Raw genomic sequence first — 23,124 nt, forward strand, 5'->3', positions numbered from 1 at the left:
TCTTTTTTCCTTCCTCCCTCCGTCCTTTCCTCCCTCCCTCCCTCCCTCCTTCCTTCCTTTCTGTCTTTCTCTTTCTTTCTTTTCTTTTTTCTTTCCTTTCTTTCCTCTTTCTTTCTTTCCTGTCTCTTTGCCTTTCTTTCCTCTTTCTTCCCTTTCTTCCTTCTTTCCTTATCTCGTTTTCTTTCTGTTTATAAATGTGTGCAATTCATGTGTGTGCTTTCTTAAACCTTTCAAGCTCAGCAGTGTCTGATATGGTATCCATCCCGGGCTTCTTAGAAAATAAACTTCAAAAGAAAAGATGATTTCTTCCTTTGTAAAAGTAAATTAATTAATATTAATTACACTGATAGTTCAGGATACAACTAATCTCAACTTCCCTTTATCCCCCATTAAGCCTGAACTGTATATTCTAAGCTTTTGGCATCAACTCCAGGGAATCAAAGCCTGTAGGACAAAGCATAAATAAAAATATCATTAATATATATGCTGTGATGAAAATTTAAGGCTGAGCACAATTGTGTGTGAATATGAAAAAGTTCCTCCTCTCCTCCTCATTCCTTCAGGCCCTCAAAAATTTGTCTACAACAGTTAATATGTTCCAGGATTTATAGGAAAATTTATTATCTTAAAGATAAAATAAAATTTTATATTGTATACAGCCTAGGACAGACTTTGAGAATAAATGGAATTCTCTTAAATTATAAGGAACCATAACTTCTGAGTAGGTTCTTGTATCATCAGCCATGTAACCTTCAGTCAACCTGAAAATCACAAGGGACTTTAGATTCTAAACAATAAAGTTAGAGAGAGACTTATATCCAGAGGGACTAAATTCATAGGTTTACTTAAAGACAAATGGAGAGTGGGGGTTGGGAGATGGACAGAAAAATAGACAGGAAAACTATTCATTTCTTATCACAGTCAGCCAGTGTTAATTAAAACATCATTGCAAATGTATATCAGCAAGGAAATTTCTGCTAGCTCAGGAGGCAACTGCCTATATAATCATAAAGATATCTTGGTTATTTATCTGCTGTTTGGATCTTATCCTTTGCCTCAGCAAGCAAGTCCTACTTCACCCCCCTTCCCTGCCCTCATTTTATTACAGACCCTCTGTATATTCTACCATAAAGAGGAGGGAAACATATGGGCTGTTGTTTGAACTTCTGTAATGAATCTTTCCAATATACTATTTCCTTCAAAAGTTATTTTTAATTTTATTGCAGTCTGTTTGTGTATTCCCCCTAACAATCACTCGGACAATATTCGTATTGGGAAAAAATGGCTTTGGAGGGCTCTTGCCTCTGCGAATACTTCTAATTTATATGGAATGCCTACAGTGAAGGGTACTGTTGTGAGGCTGGACCTCCCTGCCATGCTGGCAGCTTCCTTCAACAGAAGAGAGTCGGGTGGCTTCCTTCCCAGGGCCCTGGACTCCTCCCTGTTGTTGTTTTGATTTGTTTTCTTCTCAAAAAAAATTTGCCACTAATGATTCTCACTCTCTGTCTGCCCAAATCCCCTTAACTCTTGTCCAGTAAACACACCAGAGATCTCAAGCTGATGGCCCACATGCCAGGTTTGGCCCACAGTTGGGTTTTGGTGGACATGCACAGTTGGAAAACATTCTTTAAAGAATCGGTTAATGTTTAAAAATTGGAAATTTTCATATACAAATCTAGGCTTCTGGAATAGTTGATGGATTTTTCCCTGAAACCAGAAACCACTGTGTGAAGATATTTTTCTTGGAAACTTAGGAGAACTGGCAAATTGTGTCCACCTTCCCATATGGCAGCCAAGTCCATTCTCCCCATTGGAAGGGATTCTAATGCAGGTCAGTTGTTCAGGCTGGTTGATTGCACCTGCCTGGCCCCCTCCTAGTTTCTGAATTTGACACCCTGAAATAACCAGTTTTACAGACACGTTATCAGAAAGCTTGTTTTTGAATTGGCAGGAGGTTGAGCAATGGGTGTCTGAGTTTCAGTTTGTTTCATGCTTCCTTAGAAGGCACTGAAGACTTCTGACTCTCCTAGAAAAATGTTTCAGCTCATAATAATTAGTAATAACTTACTCATCTTTCCCCTCCCCAACCCCAGCTATGGTGTCTACTTTTATAACTTACATCTATTTTATGATTTGTTGAATGGATGAATGAGTGAATGAGACTCTTGTCTGAGGCTGACAAAGTTTACTGCTCATGGGTGCATGGAAATGTATTACTTGAGGCTCCATTTTAGAATTGCATTCCATATCTTGGTCTAATGATGGTGATCAGAACTCCTTTCCCTCTAGGACCCACTTCCCTGAAACCCCAGTGACAACAATAGAGATGGACCATAGGAGGCATGACATTCATATTTGTTAAACAGATTCATTAATTCATGTAATTTCAAGAATAGTAGCTTTTATGATTGAGCACTTATGCACCGGGCACTGACCTAAGTACTTTATATAAATTAACTCAAAACTTTATTCACATTTTACAGGTGAGAAAACCAAGACTACTATTGCAGGTAGCAAAATTTGGAGCTGCCGTATGAACCCAGGCAATCTGACTAAATAGTTCACAATTTTTGTTGCTTTGTTTTGTGTTTGATTTTTAATTGAAGTGTTCTTTTCTTGGACTCAATAGTATACTGGCTATGCATGTTCCTAGGAGAAGCTATGCTTCTGAAAGCTTGATTTCACTTTCTGAAGCCAATTTAATATTATGAGTAGGAAATCTATATCTACATAATGTGCTTCAAATTTTAATTTCAAGAGGATTTTTGAGAGTTAGTGGACAGTATGGGCGGGGATCACAGGAACCCAGAGCATCTGGCCCTTACAGAGTTGCTGTCTTTTGATATAAGTGAGCTTCACTTGGTAACAAATAGACCCAGTCATAAGAAATTGCTGAAATTTAATGGAAGTGTATTTTTTTCTCAAATAGAGTTATGCAAGAATTCCTGGTGGAGGTGGGCAGCTCTCTTCCATGCAGATATTCAAGGATTCAGGCAGATGGAATCTCCTTCATCTTCAACATGTTGCCTACAGGAATCTTATGGTTTCTCCATCTCATCCAGCCAGAAGCAAATAAAAGCATAGGCAAGCCCACAGAGGAGGATTTTATGGGCCAAACCTGGGAGTGACTCATCATATCCCTCCCCATAATCCATTGACTAGAATGTAATTATTTGCCCATACCTAACTTCAAGAGCAGCTGGGAAATGTGAGCTTGCTGCGTGCCCAGAAGGAATAAGGAAAAAGGACTTTGGTGGGCAATTATCAGTTTCTCACTTCTCTTTGTGCTAAAGAGCTTTGTATTAGGAAGATTTGCCCAGACTATTTGTTGCATAGCCAATCCTCAGATCATCTTGAAGCCTGTAGAAAAGGACTAAGGATTGGAAATTGAGTTAAACGGTATTATTGGAAGACATTTTTAGTATCAGCAGCATCTGCTGGAAAGTTTATACTCTAAACTCTAGAGAACAGTTTTGTTTAGAGGATATTAGCAAATTTTTAAAGAGAATATGTAAAGAAAGCTGAGAATAATATTTTCAAACTCTTTCCTTATATCCCAAGTTAACAGACAGCACTAGGGTCAATACTAACATGATCAAGGGGTTAGTTTCTGTTTCCTTTTTTTTTTTTTTTTGGAAACGGAGTCTCACTCTTTCACCCAGGCAGGAGTGCAGTGGCCCTATCTCAGCTCACTGCAAGCTCCGCCTTCCAGGTTCACGCCATTCTCCTGCCTCAGCCTCCCAAGCAGCTGGGACTATAGGCGCCTGCCACCACGCCCGGCCAATTTTTTGTATTTTTGGTAGAGACGGGGTTTCACTGTGTTAGCCAGGATGGTCTCAATCTCCTGACCTCGTGATCCACCTGCCTCGGCCTCCCAAAGTGCTGGGATTACAGGTGTGAGCCACCGCGCCCGGCCTTCTGTTTCCTTTTTAGGAGGTGGAGATTGCCAAATAAAATTTAACAAATTTGGCTTTTGAAATTAATAGTGCTTTCTTTGAGAAATTTTTAATTTTTGTTTATTTGCTTTGTTTTCTTTTTCATGGAAACCTTAATGGTGAAGCAAGGAATGAAAGAGGAAAAATCTTAGCAACTTGGTGAGCTTGAAAATGCACCTAGGTGGCACCTCTTCTTTATTTCAAGCAGAAACTAAACCCAAATGGAAAATATTTTAACTGAGCTGCAGCTTGGTATTTTTATGCCACTATTTACCTCTAGAAGAAGCATGGAAAACTTCTCTAGCTTTTACAGTACACTTTCTAAATACCATTTCCCACTGGAGAAATGGCTGATTCTGGGTCAGGAGAAAATGTACAAGGCAAATGAGAATATCTTGTCATTCCAGATAACAAAAAAGATATAAAAGACTGCAATGCCAAAATGACTCAGGAGCCAAAAGAACTCAGAAGATGCCCATGGGTCAAAAACGGAACAAGTGCACCATTAAATTGAAAACAAGTGCAATAGATTAAAATACATCACATGTTCAAATCTTTGAGTTCAAAATGATAAAAAAGCAACATACAAACAAACATATAAACAGCAATAACAACAACAGCCTCAATGTTCATCTTTGGAAGTTGATAGGAAGCAAATTATTTTGGAAAATAGTAAAAAAAAATTAGAGGATATGTCCTATATTTCATCTATAAAATATTCACTGAGGTAACCAAATAGTTAATAGTAAAGGAAAATTTGTCTTCATGGAAGTATTTCAATTTATAGAATAAATGAAGAAGGAATGATAAAATTAGAACATTACCATTTGGTGGCCCCTAATGAGACAATGGGTCCAGGCAAAAAATCTTCAATGGCTGTTGAGATCACAAAAAGAAAGACCCCAGATTTTAAGTGCCGGCTATTGGAAAAATACGATTTTTCCTGAGAAGTAAGTTTGACAAAAAAAAAATTTTTATATTGAATTCGAATCAAGCCTCTAGAAATAACAACCAATCTACTAGAAATACAGAGATCAGAGAAATATGTTCAAAGACACCATGGGCACATAAACTACAAAATCCAAATTGTAGAAAACATCATAGGACGGACAATATGATTTCTTCCACAAATACATTGCATGATAAAAAAAGAGAGGAGTTTTAAGAGACTTAAAGAGCAATCAAATGCAATATTTGGATGTTTCATGGATCCTCATCTGAACAAATGGTTATTTATTTTTATGCTGCGTTTATGAGATAATTGGGGAAATGTGACCACTGACTGGATATTGGATGATATTAAAAATTATTGTTAACTTTAAATGCAATAATGGGATGTATGTGTGTGTTTAGCGAGCCCTTATATTTTACAGTTACATGCTGAATTATTTATGGATGGAATTACATGTGCTTGGGATTTGCTTCAAAATAATTGGAGATTAGAAAAGAATAAGAGTACTATATAGATAAAAGATTGGGCATGAATTTAAAATAAAAGAAAGGAAAAGAAATAACAGAGAGGTTAAGAGGGTAGGCTCAGAGCCAAACTGCCTGGGATCAAATCTTCTTTCTGTCATGACAAGCTGTGCGATCCCAGAACAAGGAGTCCAGAAAATTATCTGAGCTTATGGTGACTTGGTTTCCTGATCTGTAAAATGGGCTCAGTAGAGCAACCACCGCATTAGGTTGTGCAGATGAAGTGAGCTAATAGATGGAATGTGATTGGTATATTTCTGACATGGAACAGTTAGCTCTCAATAAGCACTTGCTATTATTGTAACTTTTATTCAATGGGCCTTTTAATTGCCCGGAAGCTGATTGTGCCACTGGGTGCATATCTGTGGTATCAGTGCAGGCATCTGTGATCTGACTTGGATGGAGACCCCCTGGGCCAAGTATGTACCAAAATCTCCTCCTAGCCCAAGATGACACACAGAGTATAGGCCTTATTTCCAAGATAGTCTGCCTACTGGCTTCACAATATTTCAGCTTGTCAATGCAATCTACTTCTAGAAAAACAACTTTTCTTACCCATTCCTGTCTTTGTGGCTTTGCTTTGATTAACATCTTTGGCCCAAAAGCCCCTTTCTTCCTTCTTTCCAAATTTTGTTCTTCCTGGATGCCTGCTCACATTCTTCCTGTTCAAGAAGGCTTTTCCTGAATTGAGAAAGGATACTCTGTCCTCCTTCCCCTCTGAATGACAAGACACTTACGGCACATACCACACATGCTAAATTTTGAGTATATTCAGTGGTCTGCTGTGGCTCCAGCACTGGCTCTTTCATATTGGCCAGCAAGGGTGTGTCTATTGTGCAATCTCTTTCCAACTCCCAAGTTCACTGATGCTACTTTGGTAGCTTGAAATTGGCCATGTTGGGAGTATTTACACCACAACAAATATAACAAAACAGGGATTTTTTTTCCCCCTGTGAGCCCGTTGTTAAAAGCTTACCAGCACACCACTAATTTTATCTACCCATAGCTATTAATCCATCTACCCATTTCTACATCTGTCCTGTGCCTAGCATTGGGTATGGCACATAGTAGGTATTCAACAATTGAATGAATGACTGCAGAATGCTATCATATAGTTTTAATCTTTTCCCTCAAGTTTAAAACACCTTGAAAGCAGGAAATCTGTTACATTCTCCACAATGCCTAACCACACTGGGCACATAATAGGTGGTGGATTAATTATGGAAAGGAGTTAAATAATATCCTCCATTTTGAAGCAGAAAATCCACTTTTCTATTTCCTTATGGTCGATAGTACCCAGAGACTCAAAATCAAGATGTGAGGGACAGTTTTACTACTCTTTAAAGTAAACAAAAAGCCTCTTTCAGCAGCATCTTTAAAAATCTTTGAACATCTCAGTGAGGTTTCCTCTACTCCAAGCTGTGATCAACTTGGGGAATTTATGGTGAGATTCCCTTCTCATAATTGCAAAGCTGGACTTGAAGCACTGTCCCCCTGCAAAAGCCTTATATGTTTTGGAGGGTTTATTAATCTTAGAAAACGGCAATGAAGCCAGAAGCAAGGGCTGCAGCTAAGGGCCAGTGGCCTCCTCCCTGTCCCTTTAGACTGGAGAACAGGCTGGCCAGCTTCAGCAAGGTGGGGGAAGGGCAGTTCTTTCACATAAGGCCTGTGTCCGGTCTAAACCCCAGACCTGGCCACACAGGGAAGCAGTGGGTGGCTGTCCCTTAAAGAGGCCATTTGCCTTTAATATTTCACATGAGAGATCTTTCTTTAATGTTTTCCTATGATATATGGAATGTGCAGAGTTTATGAAAGAAACAATTAAGTGGGCGGAACCTGTAAATCAGGCTCATATTTAAAAGTATGCTCATTTACTGCTATGCCATTATAATTATTCTCCTTACCCTCTCTCCACCCTACCCCCTTCCAATCCCTGGGGCTCCTCAGGGGAACAGGGTTCCTGGTGCCAATGCCTCCTCCCAGGGAGCACAAGAGGGCAGCCCCTCCTACTTCATGTGCCTGAGCTTTAGAAAGAGCTAGAGCCAGGATGTTTCTGCAAAGGGTGAAGTTGTCTTGCCTGGTCCTGTCATTGTCATTGTCATTGTCATAATCAGCCTCTGTACATTTCCTTAAATATTTATAAATCTGTTCAACTCCATGAGTTCGTCAGATCTTCAAAATCTCCTCAAACTCTTGCAGTGTAGACAGAGTTTTCAAAAGATTCTGGATGCTTTATAAAGATTAGGGGCCTTTAGGGGGAGGGGTCTTTCAATGTCCTTTATCTTCCAAAAGTAGGACACTAGTGAAGTTTTCTAACATTGAGCCACAGTTTTGTCATTAGTTAAATAGCAAAATGGTGGAGAAAGGGCAGAATTAACCTTTCTAAGAGGGCTGTTAATGCATTTAAATGAAATCCTGTGTTTATTCTTATAATTGGGATGAGTAATGGTCACTGCCATAATCAGGTTCAAAATCACAGTGACTTAGCCAAATAGAAGTGGATTTCTCGTTTACATGGACTCTAATGGAGACTTTGGTGGGCAGTTTCCATGTGGTGACTCGGGGATCCAGGCTGCTTTCATCTAGTTATTCCCACATACCCTAAGGCCTTGAAGTCCTCCATGGAACCCTTTGCAGATGAAGGGACAGAGGATGTGGAGGAGCATGGTGGTTAGGATCAAGCCTGAAGTTGTATATACCCCTCCCATCTGTATTCCATTTGCCAAATCAGTCACTTGTTTCACCTAACTGCAGAGGAGCTGCCTGGGGAATGTTCCTTTACTACATAGCCAGGAAGAGAAGAAAATGAGATTAAGTGAGGATGTAGCATTGCTTCTGTTGCAGGATGGACAAAATGTTAGTTCCTTCCCTTCCTATCTATAGATGGCTAAGCAATAGCTCAGAGGAATCCAGACAAATAATCCAAAGTGACACAGCCAGGAAGTAGTGAACCTGGGACTCAAACTCAAGTCATCTGACTGCTGGAGATCTCTACCTAGAGGCTCTATGCACTATTCCAAGGAGGGTGAATTGATTGCATTTCATTCATAAACTCTCATCTGTTGTCAGTGGATGGGAAAGTGCTGGATTGAAAAAATTTTGAGGAAATGCTGTTATTGATTAGTAATGTCTGCTATGAGTTCAGAAAGAGGGAGGGGCATCACACATGCCGCAGACATGTCATTCTTGCTCTACTCTCTTCCTTCCACCTAAAAGTGCACACTTCCAGTGCCCCATTTCCTCAAAGCTCCTTTATAAAGTGCCCAAAGGTTTATAAGTCTGAATATAGCATCCTTGCCTGGTTCTAGACTATCACTGTAAATGGACCTTCTCATTCTTCACCTGAAAGAGTAATTAAAGGTGGACAATAACAGGGACTGAGGCAGGCCAGCAAGGGAACCATAACCCATAACTGGGATTCACCCAAGATATTCACTTTCCCGCCTCCACACCTTTGCCTGTGCTGTACTTTCTGGCTTGAATGCTCTTCATATTATTGCTATCATCATCATCATTGTCATCATCATCATCATTATCATCATTTTACACTTCTCCACCTACCAATATCTGAATTGTTCTTCAAAGTCCAATTCAAATACCAACTCCTCCTTCAGGAATTCTCCTTCAAGCCCATGAGAAAATCAATTAGTATTTCCTCTGGTGGGAAGAACCTGTTTGGCCCTCATCATACTGTATGTATTAGTCCATTCTCATACTGCTATAAAGAACTGCCCAAAACTGGGTAATTTATAAAGGAAAGAAGTTTGACTCACAGTTCTGCATGGCCAAGGAGGCCTTAGGAAACTTACAATCATGGCAGGAGGCAAAGGGGAAGCAAGGCACCTTCTTTACAAGGTGACAGGAAGGAGAAGTGTGAATAAGCGAAGTGGCAAGAGCCCTTATAAAATCATCATATCAAACTTCTTAGATTTCTTTGAGAACTCACTCACTATCATGTGAACAGTATGGGGGAAACAGCCCCCATGATTCAATCACCTCCACCAGGTCCCTCCCTTGACATGTGGGGATTATGGGGATTACAATTCAAGATGAGATTTTGGGTGGGGCACAGCCAGACTATATCACTGTGCCTAATATTATTACAGTTGACTATATTTATCTTTTTTCCCCTAGACGTCAGGGTCCTTAGGGGCAAGAATCACTTTGTCTTTGCTTTTCTTGCTTCTCCATCCTAATTCACAGCCCATTCTCTCTCTCTCTCTCTCTCTCACACACACACATACACACAAACACACACACAGAGGTCACTCGGGAAGTGTCCTCAATGGTTTATGTAAGAGATAGAGAGCTGGGTGGATGAGGGTGGGTGACTGGGGGAGTTGCTCCTTAGTGTTCTGCAATTTATATCCATTAGGACTCTGGGTCTCAGGGAGGCCACCTTCCAACAGCAATCTGCTGGTGTGGAAAGCCTTTGCCTTTTGATGGAAGATAACAGGAAGCCCAGCAATGGCAGCCCCTTTAATAAGATAGCCTCATGCAATGGAGAGAAAACAAACTTAGAATCAGGTAGACTGGTGCTTTGCCATTTACTAACTCTATGACCTCTGACTACTCACCTCTTGGGGGTTCAGCATCCCCATCTGAACAATGGGAATAATATCTCTAGTTCATGGTAGCCATGGGGGCCAAATGAGACCAAAGGTATGTTTATTTATAGCACAAGGCTTTGTGCTCAGTCAAGAGTCACTGCCATTATTAACAGAACACGTTAATATCAATTAATAATTTAAATACTCTTAATCTCACAGACATGAACAATGGACAAAGGAGCAGGTGTCTGCTTGAAGGGACCACAGCTGGACAAAGACAAGCCTGGCAGCTCTGCCGAGTCCCTCTTCACTCTTAGGCTTTCTTCTAAGGGTGATGTCAATATTTTCTTCTGGGTAATAGGATTCAGTTTAAAAACTTTTCCCTCATGTATTCAATCAATATGTATTAAGAACCTATTGTGTATTGCACATTGTGCTGGACACCGGGGACAACATCAATGGAAGGAAACAGAATTCCTTCCTACACAGAGCTTAACCCAGTGGTGCTAGGCATTGAACAGATAATCGTACAAACACTAATGCGGGGTGTGCACTGCTCCTTGTCCTAGGCCAGTCCTAGATGAGGGGTGGAAACACCTGGGTTCTAAGCCAGCCAGAGCTCCAACCTGTGGCATGCCCCCCGCTGGTGCTTTCATCTCTGCGTCTGTGCCTCCTTGTGTGTACAGTGGGCTTGGCTTCCTTTGTTCTGAGTGGTTGTCAGGATCACATCAGAGCTTCTATTCATGGGAAGAGCTTTAGAAGGGAAAAGACCCCTAGGAAGGCAGGGGATTCAGAAGACCCAGGTGGCGTCTTTGAACATATCCCTCTCCTTCAGGATTTTTTTAAGTGGAGTTTTCAGCCAGTTGTCTCCCCAGAGGGCAAGCAGGTTTGGGTGTACATGCAGCCCATGTTGGGAAGAAACAGGTGTGCCTTCTCATTGGTGGCTTTGCCCACCTGAAGGCTGGCAGTCCTGGAGCAGTAGAACTGCTGTAGAATTGCTGCTCCAAGTTAGCTTTCCTGGGTTTTTACCTGCTGGCATTGTCATCTCATCCCTTCCCATGAAGGCCATTTTCCACCTGGCACTTACCTGCCAGGAAGCTGAAGATGGTGTGTGTGTGTGCGTGTGTGTGTGTTTGTGCATGATGCTCGCGTGTGTGCATGTGCACATGCACAAAGGTGGGGCTTGCTCTTACATAGTAATTCTGTTGAGAATCTGCAGAGCTTCAGTTAGGGATTGTGTATACTCAAGGAAGACCTGAAGGCAGAGGATTTTTGGACACGGTCTGCAAATAATAATAGCAATAACAGTAGCGGTAGCAAAAATCACTGCTGGGAAAAGCTATTAAATCTTCACTCCTTCTTGGGCAGCAAGAGGAGCCCTTCACAAATTTTGGTTCTGTATCTCATTCACTATTTGCAACTCCATGATGTAAGTAGTGCTGTTGTTCCTTTAGGCACATTAAATCACTTAACCCCTAACGCACTACTATAAGATAATAATAGTGGTTATCATTTGGTCTGGACTAAGTGGCATTTTCAGTGCTGTATGTCTTAACTCACATAACATCCTATAATATTGCCACTTTGCAGATGATAAATCTCAGAGAGAAGTCTGCTCAGAGCCCATATTTGTAAGCTCCACATGGAGTATCTCTCTATATGACTACATCTGCCTTGGATGTTTGCTTTTTGGAAGGTGGGAGACTGTCCTGAGTCTCCTTTTGCAGCAACTTATTTATCTGTGCCGTAGGAATATCTTTGGCATTTTTTTAAAACATTTAACATATCTACCTTTTGAAGGCACTTTCTGATGGATGCATCTCATTTTTCTTCCTCAACATTCTCTCCAGAGAGTTGGGCAGGTCAGGGATGACATTCTCCGTTTTACAGGTTCTGAAAGTCTTAGTGACGCCACTTAGTCTTAGTGGTGAATGTGGCTGGAGCCAGGCTCTAGAGGCTGGATGAGTACATTCGTGCCCTTCAGGCCTCAGATAAGCCAGAGTTTTCATGCTAGCATGTGATCATGAATTACCTGGGCATCTTATTAAACTGCAGTTCTGCTCCAGCAGGTCCAGGGAGGGGCCCGAAATGTTTCTAATCAGCTCCCAGGTGAGGATGTAGCTGCTGCTTCAGGACCACACACTGAGGAGTCAGGATTTCAGCTCATTCGCCCTCACCCCTGCTACCTTCCCGTGCTGCCTCAGGCTGGGGCTCAGGGGCTTAAATCCAGTTCATGGCTCTGGCCAATCAGGTCCTGCCAATGGGTGCTGGAATTGTGGTCTCATCACCTTGTGAGTCAGAAAATCCACTGTGCGTCTCCTGAGAGGGTAAGGACAGAAGGAACCAGAATGCTCCTCCGTGCCCATGCCTCCAGTCTTATCACCCCTCCAGCCCTCGTCTTTTGGGCAAGCCCTTCCTACTTTGGGTTTTCAATATAAAGCACAAGTGGTCACCTCCAGGTCATTTCCTAATTGGCCTAAATGAGGTAAGAGCTGGACAATTATACAGCCACAGGGGCCAGCCCTCCCCATGCCTCAAGCCTCAGACAGAGAGCTTATTTTATTTCTGGTTTTATGGGGTTCATTTATTGTTGGCCGTTGGGTTGCTGGTGTCTCCTATGCCCAGTGTGGTGATTTTATGTGGATACTAGGTCTGATTGCCCTTCAGAAAGGTTCTACTTTTAATTAAGCGCTTTTTTTTTTCCTTCAGTGGAGCATGGGGCTTTTGCATTTTAGTGCTTGAAAAATAAACATTTCTTATCAGTTTTTTAATGATATTTATTATTGTCTATCCATAATTGTCTCTGTGGCTGACTTTCTGTACACCCAAAAGCCTCTGCTCATTCATACCAGGATAAGTCTGTATTTCCCCATTGAAGAAAGAAAATCGCCTTTTCTAGATGGCAGAAACAAAAATACAGATGGCCTTGCATGCAGAGGCCTGGAGCCCTCCTCATAGGCTCTCCTTCATGACGGTTGCCAAGGAGAAAGACAGGGGTCTTGTCTCTCTCTGCTGCTCCTCCAGGCCAGCTCCAAACAGACACGTCCTCCACAGGGCTTCTTGGATACCCTAAATCACCACATTCCCACATCTCCAGATCTGTCTGACCACCCAACCATTTTGCAATTTCTTGTGGAGTTATTGTTGGGTTGCAGTTTTGTTATTTTACATGTGTTGCTCTCCCTAGAAAGATTCATTCACCATCCACTCATGCATGTATCCAACCCACATTTATTGAGTACTGACTATATGTGTGATTTCGTTCAGGATACTGAGGATACAGGGGCAATCCTGTCAGATACACTACCTGCCTTCTTGGAGCTTATAGTCTCAACTAATTAGTTGTTTAATTACAATAATTGGAACTGTCGTGACAGGAAAGTACACATGGGATTCTGACCCATCAGGAATTATACATGTCTCAAGGCCAGATACCAAGTTTGTCTTTTCGAGTTGTGGGATGACCTTGGTCTTACTATAGAGCAAGGAACCATTATTCAATTGACAAACCACAGATGGTCTGCTAGTATCCTCTTCTCCAGCATAATCAAAAGCCGTGGGCTCACCCCAACTCCTCCTCCTTCCTCACTTCTTGTGCCAAATATGTGTTGTGGGCTCCCAGCCAGCACTCACCCTTCTGTATTCTCTGTCTCTCTGGGGCTGAAATCCTGTGAATTCTATCACCCAGATTTCCATGCCAGCTGGGTTCCAGATAGGTTCAGCCAGGAGGCAGCACTCTCAACAGGTTAGAAGATAGAGGGATGCTAGAAACCCATCTACTTCTAGTGACACCTCTGCAAATAGTAACATCTGGGTTTCCAGCAGTATCTTGGCAACAGCTCCACTAATATTAGTGCCAACACCATAGGTCACTGGTTAGTACCATAAGCTTGTGCTTCCAGTAACAAGAGCAGTGAACGTTGGCTCATGGGTTCCATCCCAGAGGCAGTACATGTTCTCAGTATCTGTGTAATACTCATTTCCTAGTTTGCTGTTTCAGCTCTTCCAAAAATGCTGTAACCAATATCTTGAATTAAATCCTTCTCACTTGAAAAATCTAGAATGGTTTCTGTTTTCCTGCTGGGACATAGACTGATAAATCCACCACCACCACAAACAACTATCTGGCCACCAAGTCACCAATTCCTATTGTGTACACTTATTAAGCATCTTTAAAGTCCATCTTTTCTCCAGCTCCACTATCATTTCCATGCACTTGGCCTGAAATGTATTTTCTAGACTATTGCTAGTGCAACTCGAATAGTATTTTCCCACACTAGTCTTCTCTCCCTCTCTCTCCTTCCCCTTCCCTTCTTTCCTTCCTTCTGCCAAATTGATCCTCCATACTACACCAAAGAGAACTTCCAGGAAAGCAAATAGGTTATAAAATTCCTTTGTGTAACACAAAATTGGATTTAGATTTCAACTTCCAGCTAAGACAGAGAAACACAAATTGAATATAATCTCCCTCTTGAAACAATTAGTAATCAAGATAAAATACATAAAACAACAGTTTTCAAACTGTTAGGCATCAGGCAACTGAGGACATCAATCCCTGGGAGATGGGAAATAAATTAGGCAAGTCTTACGATCGCCTCAGCCTACTGCCTTGGGTAAGTTTTCAGATTGTCATGCAGGGAAACTGAATCACAGGTGGAGCCCAGTGAACTCTCGGAGTTGGGAAGATGGAGTTCAGAGTTGGGGAAGACAAATGTGGCTGCAGTTAGAGTACCAGACAGGAAAGAACTACATAGAGGGAAAAGTCTAGAAGTCAGTAGAGACTCTCTTGTGTATTCAGCAGAGCATTGATCAGTGTGTTTGTACAACAAAAGCCACTGGGCCAGGGGAAAAACCGCGGGAGTGACTAGAGGAAATGACACTGGGAACTCACAGTGCTAAGAATAGTGTTTGTTTCCACTAGCCAGAATGAGAAGCTTATAATTTACGGGGACACTGGGCAGAGGACTCAATAAGGTACTGTCTCAGTGGTGGAGAAAACTAGCCCTAGCGAAAACTCAGACTTCCTAAAGCAATACCCAAAAAGATTAAACTACTTTCAAGGAACGTAACTTCATCCCAAACAAAGGCAAAGAATATTTATAGAATACATAAATGTCCAAACCCTAAAAAGGTAAAATCCACAATATGAATATCTGATTAAAAAAAAATCACTAGGCATGCAATAAAGAAGAAAAATAGTACCCATGGAGAAAATGACCAAACAGTCAAAACTGACCTAGATCTGAAACAGATGTTAGAATTACCACATAAAGCAATTAAAATGGTTATTATTACAGTATTCCATATATTAAAAAAAGATACACATAGAAAAAAGACCCAAATCAAATATCTAGAGGTAAAAAAATCACTGGATGGGAGTAACAGAAATGTAGACAATATAGAAGAAGAGGTTAGTCAACTTGAGGACACAGCAATAGGAAGTATAAAAAATAAGGCATACTAAGCAAAAAAATATTTTTTAAAAGCACATAATATCAAAGAGCTGTGGGACCATTTTAAATGGCTTAATGTACGTACAATATGTGCTGCTGAAGGAGAGGAAAGAGAGAAGATAGCACAAAAAATTAGAATAAATAATGGTTAAAAATATTCCAGATTTTTTTGCTTTTAATTTTTATTTTTGTTTTATAATAAACATTACAAATATTGCAGAGTTCTTGTATACCCTTCATTTAGCTTCCCCTAATGTTATCATCTTATATAACCACACTACAAAGTTAACAGTGATTCAATACTATTATCTACATAGTAGATAAGGTAAAAATTCAGAGTATATCTAAATTTTGCAAATTGTTCCACTAATTTCCTTTATTTTTATTTTTATTTTTGTGTTCATGTGATTTTCTTTTTTTTAATTATACTTTAAGTTTTAGGGTACATGTGCACAACGTGCAGGTTTGTTACGTATGTACACATGTGCCATGTTGGTGTGCTGCACCCAGTAAGTCTTCATTTAACATTAGGTATATCATCAAATGCTATCTCTCCCCCCTCCCCCCACCCCACAACAGGCCCTGGTGTGTGACGTTCCCCTTCCTGTGTCCATGTGTTCTCATTGTTCAATTCCTACCTATGAGTGAGAACATGCAGTGTTTGGTTTTTTGTCCTTGTGATAGTTTGCTGAGAATGATGGTTTCCAGCTTCATCCATGTCCCTACAAAGGACATGAACTCATCATTTTTTATGGCTGCATAGTATTCCATGGTGTATATGTGCCACATTTTCTTAATCCAGTCTATCATTGTTGGACATTTGGGTTGGTTCCAAGTCTTTGCTATTGTGAATAATGCCTCAATAAACATATGTGTGCATGTGTCTTTATAGCAGCATGATTTATAATCCTTTGGGTATATACCCAGTAATGGGATGACAGGGTCAAATGATATTTCTAGTTCTAGATCCCTGAGGAATCGCCACACTGACTTCCACAATGGTTGAACTAGTTTACAGTACCACCAACAGTGTCAAAGTGTTCCTACTTCTCCACATCCTCTCCAGCACCTGTTGTTTCCTGACTTTTTAATGATTGCCATTCTAACTGGGGTGAGATGGTATCTCACTGTGGTTTTGATTTGCATTTCTCTGATGGCTAGTGATGATGAGCATTTTTTCATGTGTGTTTTGGCTGCATAAATGTCTTCTTTTGAGAAGTGTCTGTTCATATCCTTTGCCCACTTTTTGATGGGGTTGTTTGTTTTTTTCTTGTAAAGTTGTTTGAGTTCATTGTAGATTCTGGATATTAGCCCTTTGTCAGATGAGTACGTTGCAAAAGTTTTCTCCCATTCTGTAGGTTGCCTGTTCACTCTGATAGTTTCTTTTGCTGTGCAGAAGCTCTTTAGTTTAATTAGATCCCATTTGTCAATTTTGGCTTTTGTTGCTGTTGCTTTTGGTGTTTTAGACATGAAGTCCTTGCCCGTGTCTATGTCCTGAATGGTATTGCCTAGGTTTTCTTCTAGGGTTTTTATGGTTTTAGGTCTAACATGTAAGTCTTTAATCCATCGTGAATTAATTTTTGTATAAGGTCTAAGGAAGGGATCCAGTTTCAGCTTTCTACATATGGCTAGCCAGTTTTCCCAGCACCATTTATTAAATAGGGAATCCTTTCCCCATTTCTTGTTTTTGTCAGGTTTGTCAAAGATCAGATAGTTGTAGATATGCAACATTATTTCTGAGGGCTCTGCTCTGTTCCATTGGATAAATTCCTCAACACATACACTCTCCCAAGACTAAACCAGGAAGAAGTTAAATCTCTGAATAGACCAATAACAGGCTCTGAAATTGAGGCAATAATTAATAGCTTACCAACCAAAAAAGTCCAGGACCAGATGGATTCACAGCCGAATTCTACCAGAGGCACAAGGAGGAGCTGGTACCATTCCTTCTGAAACTATTCCAATCAATAGACTAAGAGGGAATCCTCCCTAACTCATTTTATGAGGCCAGCATCACCCTGATACCAAAGCCTGGCAGAGACACCACAAAAATAGAAAATTTTAGACCAATATCCTCAATGAACATTGATGCAAAAATCCTCAATAAAATAATGGCAAACTGAATCCAGCAACACATCAAAAAGCTTATCCACCATGATCAAGTGGGCTTCATCCCTGGGATGCAAGGCTGGTTCAACATATGCAAATCAATAAAGGTAATCCAGCATATAAACGAACCAAAGACAAAAACCACATGATTATCTCAATAGATGCAGAAAAGGCCTTTGACAAAATTCAACAACCCTTCATGCTAAACACTCTCAATAAATTAGGTATTGATGGGACATATCTCAAAATAATAAGAGCTATCTATGACAAACCCACAGCCAATATCATACTGAATGGACAAAAACTGGAAGCATTCCCTCTGAAAACTAGCACAAGACAGGGATTTCCTCTCTCACCACTCCTATTCAACATAGTGTTCGAAGTTCTGGCCAGGGCAATCAGGCAGGAGAAGGAAATAAAAGGCATTCAATTAGGAAAAAAGGAAGTCAAATTGTCCCTGTTTGCAGATGACATGATCGTATATCTAGAAAACCCCATCGTCTCAGCCCAAAGTCTCCTTAAACTGATAAGCAACTTCAGCAAAGTCTCCGGATACAAAATCAATGGGCAAAAATCACAAGCATTCTTATACACCAATAACAGACAAACAGAGAGCCAAATCATGAGTGAACTCCCCATTCACAATTGCTTCAAAGACAATAAAATACCTAGGAATCCAGCTTACAAGGGATTTGAAGGACCTCTTCAAGGAGAACTACAAACCACTGCTCAATGAAATAAAAGAGAATACAAACAAATGGAAGAACATTCCATGCTCGTGGGTAGGAAGAATCAATATCGTGAAAATGGCCATACTGCCCAAGGTAATTTATAGATTCAATGCCATCCCCATCAAGCTACCAATGACTTTCTTCACTGAATTGGAAAAAACTACTTTAAAGTTTATATGGAACCAAAAAAGAGCCCGCAGTGCCAAGTCAATCCTAAGCCAAAAGAACAAAGCTGGAGGCATCACACTGCCTGATTTCAAACTATACCACAAGGCTACAATAACCAAAACAGCATGGTACTGGTACGACTAATTTCCTTTTTAAGAACTTTTATTTGAGGTTTAGGGGTACATGTGCAGGTTTGTTGTATATGTAAATTGCATTTTACAGAGATTTGGTGCACAAATTATAGATTCAATTGCTATAAAATGAGAAATACAAGAATCTCTACTGCTTTGGATCCAAGGTTAAGAAAAAATCTCAATGAACCCCAACCACAAGAAACATGATAAAAACAATACCAGATACATCATAAACAAATTTCTCAAAAGGAATTATAAGGAGAAAATTTTAAGGCAGCCAGAAAAAAAATGACATGTTACAGAGAGAAAAGGAAAATAATTACAGTAGATTCCTCATCAGAAACCATGCAGGCAAGAAGAGAGTATAGCAGTGTCTTTAAAATACTGAATTGGGTCAGGTGCGGTGGCTCATGGCTATAATCCCAACACTTTGAAAGGTCAAGATGGCTGGATGACCTGAGATCAGGAGTTCAAGACTAGCCTGGCCAATATGGCAAAACTCCATCTCTACTAAAAATACAAAAATTAGCTTGATGTGGTGGTGAGCACCTGTAATCTCAGCTACCCAGGAGGCTGAGGCATGAGAATCACCTGAACCCAGGAGGTGGAGGTTGCAGTGAGCCTACATCATGTCACTCCACTCCACTCCACCCTAGGCAACAGAGCAAGACTCTATTTCAAAATAAATAAATAAATAAAATCCTGAATTAGAAAAATAACTATGAATCCAGAACTCTACATCCAGCAAAAATGTTTTTTAAAAAATGAAGGTAAATGCTAGAATAAGGTGTCAATAATAGGGGAGACTGGATGCAGTATATATGGGAACTCTCTGTACTATCTTCACAATTTTTCTGTCAATCTGAAACCATCCTAAAATATACAATTAAATTTAAAAAGTGAAATACATATTTTTCCAGACATAGAAGAGCCAAGAAAGATCCACACTGTAAGAAATGTTAGAGGAAGTCCTTTGGACAGAAGAAGAATGATACCAGTTGAAAATGTTGATCTACACAAAAGAATATAGTGTACCAGAAGAGGTAACCAGATGGATAAATAGAGTTTCTTGTTATTCAAGTATTTTCAAAGATAATTAAATCTTTAAACAAAAGTTAATAACAATATAGTGTAAGGTACATAACTTACACAGAAACAAAATAATGACATTAATAGCACAATGACTGAGAAAGGAAAAATTAAAGTATAATATTCAAAAGTTCTTATAGATATACAAGTTGGTGTAACATCACTTGAAGATAATAAGCTAGAGATTTATACTATAAACCCCAAATCAACCCCTTAAATGATAAAAGAGTTGTAGTTAATAAAAAACAAAAAAGATAAAAAGGAACTATTAAAATATTTGATCCAAAATAGGCATAAAAAATTAAAAATGAGCAAATGTAACAAATAGAAAGCAAATAGAAACATTATATATTTATCTTGAATTATATCAATATTCATATTAAATATAAATGGCCTAAACACCCTAATTAAAAGGAAGAGACTGTCAGGTTGGATATATAAGTAAGAACTCAGCTATATGTTGCCTACGATAAGCAAACTTTAAATATAAAGATATATTTCACTCAGAGGGGATGTGAAAGAATATTAAAAAGCAAGAGGATACAGAAACATGTCATGCTAACACCAAGCAAAACAATGGCTATATTAATATCAGACAATGTAGATTTCAGAGCAAAGAATATAACCAAATACACATACACGCAAGGTAATTTTATGAAGAGGACCCAATAATTCTAAGTGTTTATACACTTAATAATAGAGCCTCAAAATACATAAGCAAAAACTGATCCAACTGCAAAATAAATAGACACATCCAGAGTGACATATGGAAACTTTAATAACCCCCTTAATAATTGATAGAACAAATAAAAAATAGTAAGATGTAGTGGTCAGTTCTCATACTGCTATAAAGAACTACCTAAGACTGGGTAGTTTATGAAGAAAAGAGGTTTAATTAACTCACAGTTCTGCCGGCTTAACAGGAAGCATGATTCAGGGGCCTAAAGAAACTAACAATCATGGGCAAAGGCAAAGGGGAAGCAGGCACATCTTACCCTGGTGGAGCAGGAGAAACAGACAGAGAGAGAGAGAGAGAGTGAAAGGGGAAGTGTCACACACTTTTAAGTCATCAGATCTCATGACAATTTTCTTACTATCATAAGAACACCAAGGGGAAAATCCACCCCCATGATCCAATGACTTTCCACAAGGTCTCTCCTCCAATTCAACAAGGGATTTGGGTAAGGACACAAATCCAAACCATATCAAAGGATATAAATGATGTTAACAAAACAATCAACCATCTTGACTGAAGTGACATTTATAGGACACTCTACTTGATAAAAGCAGAATACTCATGATTTTTAAGCACACGTGGAATATTTACCAAGACAATATCATATTCCTCCAAAACTGACTGACTTATAAATTGGCACACAAATTCTGAGTTTGTGTGCTTTTGTGTTCACACGATGTTCCCTTGGTATACATGCCCTTCCTTTTCCACCCATCCCACCCAACCTGGCTAACTCCTGTTTATCTTTCAAAACCCAACTCAACCACTACCTCCTTTATAAGACCTTCCTTAACTACATCAAATAAATTCCTTTCTCCTCCACATGACTATAATACTTTGTAAATGTATTCATCCTTGCTTGTATCACAGTATGTTAAATTATATGTGTAGTTTTTCTGCTTCTCTCACTAGATAACAAAGATAAAATTTAGGGTAAAAATCATATTATTATAATTAATAGTATATGCTATATTTTATTTATTAATGATAACTATCATCTGTGGTTACCTATTATATGCCAAACAATAGTTTTCATTGCATTTTTTAATGTAGAGGCAATTTTAAGAAACATTTATATATAACTGTTACGTGTCAAACTCTGGTACAGAACATAGAAAATCTCCCCAAAATACATTTGGAAATCTTAAGAGTAAGGTGATGAGATCCTACTAAATGACCTTTATTTAAAAGACTCATAAATCACTGTGATGTTCCAAATCAAACTAAACAACATCAGGATGGCATTTGTCCCTACACAATAAAGAAATTCGAAAATGTATAGCTATTTACTGTCTTCCTTTAAGTTTTATTTCCAATAGCATTACAAGGCGTAGATGTTGACTACGTGCTGGTGTAGACACTCTCTTGAGTGGCCCCAATCAGAACTGTCTCCCAGTGAGGGAGCTAATGAAGCCAGAACCATCCTCTGACCCCTTGTCCCATCAATGAGAATAAATTACCCCATTCAATGGGGAAGAATATTTTTCATTCATTGGTTCTCACAGCCATCCAATAATCTGGATTGCCTCTTGCACTTAATCTTTCCTTTCAGAAGGAGAAATTGTCCTCACAAATGGACAACCACTGTGCATCTCACAAACTTTGCATTTGATTTATCTGTGGCAAGCCAAGGAGAAAAACCAGATTTTTCATCAAACATGCCCTTAAATTGTCTGAATTCTCATCAACAGCATCATTCACACAAGACAAAAAAAAGCAGTGATTTGATATAAGACTTCACTCTGGCTGCTTAGTAACATCGTCTTAATGTCCTTTTTGGCTTGACTAGGTGGATCAAAAAGTTTGATTCACTTTTCTTGCTGCAAAAGTCCTAGATTATTGGGCTAGAAATGAAAACCATTTTTCTTTTTCAGTCAGGGAAAAGGGAAACATTTGCCACGTCATTATATACAATATATTGTAGTGAAAAGCACTTAGAAAAATGCCCAAGGCAGGTAGTTACTGCACAACACCAAGAAGACAAAACTTAAGTTCAATGGCAAAGAAAATTTGCCTTATTTTCCCCAACTATGCACCCTGATCCCTTACAGATAACACCATGAGGGCTTGGCACTTAGGCATCCAGAAAAATGACATGTAGATTGGCATCATGGAATTCAAGAGCACAATAATACTTGCTAATGGGGCTGGGTTTCTACTTCAGTAGAGTCCTGCATGGCAAGAACTCATGAAAAGCCCTTTCCCTTGTAAATTCATGGCCCTTGAGGGAGCTAAACCTGATGATTCCAAGAACATATTCGGGCACATGGAACACTAAATTTTCAAACCAAAAGACCCTGGTGGGGACAGCACAATGAAAACAATTCTGAATTATACAAATCCAGATCATAGATTACAAAGGTCAAGCTGCTAGTTTCCTCCTTGGTTTTCTTTGCACGGACAAATTATTTAGAAATTCATTCAGCCAGTCAAAGTATGTTGATTAGGTGATAACTAAATTGTTTTCTCATTTATAATTCCAGCTAAGATTTCAGCTTGATGTTATTAGTTATCATGTTAATGATAACAGATGATGTCAGTTATCATAAGCAAATGTGCTCTCCTTCCTTCCCTCCTTCCCTTCCTCCCTCCCTCCTTCCTTCCAACTTTCTTTCCCTCCTTTCTTCCTTTCTTCCTTCTTCCTTCTCCCCCCCACCTCCCTCCCTCCCTTCTTTCTTCTTTCCTCTCTTGCTTCCTCCCTCCCTTCTTTCTTCTTTCCTCTCTTGCTCCCTCCCTCTTTCCC

This window comes from Nomascus leucogenys, chromosome 2, assembly GCF_006542625.1.
Source record: "Nomascus leucogenys isolate Asia chromosome 2, Asia_NLE_v1, whole genome shotgun sequence".
Classification (NCBI taxonomy): Eukaryota; Metazoa; Chordata; class Mammalia; order Primates; family Hylobatidae; genus Nomascus; species Nomascus leucogenys.